This window comes from Bison bison, unplaced genomic scaffold, assembly GCF_000754665.1.
Source record: "Bison bison bison isolate TAMUID 2011002044 unplaced genomic scaffold, Bison_UMD1.0 scf7180017864194, whole genome shotgun sequence".
Lineage (NCBI taxonomy): Eukaryota > Metazoa > Chordata > Mammalia > Artiodactyla > Bovidae > Bison > Bison bison.
This window is the reverse complement of record NW_011494766.1, coordinates 1808993-1809261: the sequence shown is the minus strand read 5'-3', so window position 1 is coordinate 1809261 and position 269 is coordinate 1808993.

Sequence of the window (269 nt, the reverse complement as noted above, 5' to 3'; positions counted from 1 at the left end):
CCTGTGACTCCAGGCACGTCTGGCCGCTGCCGGGGAGGGAAGGAGCGACCTGCCCGCCCTCCCCCGGCTTCATCACATGAGTCTCACGTGTTGGACAACGCTCCCGCGGCTGCGAGGGAGCCCCCACCCCCAGCCCCGGCCCCCAGGTGTCTGCGGCTGCCTTTCCCCGAAGAGGGGGTTGGCAGGGCAGTCTGGGTCCTGCCTAGCTGGGCGGGGGGCGCGGAAGCTGGAAGGGGCCAGGGAGCCAGCGAGGTGGTGGGGGGAGGTTG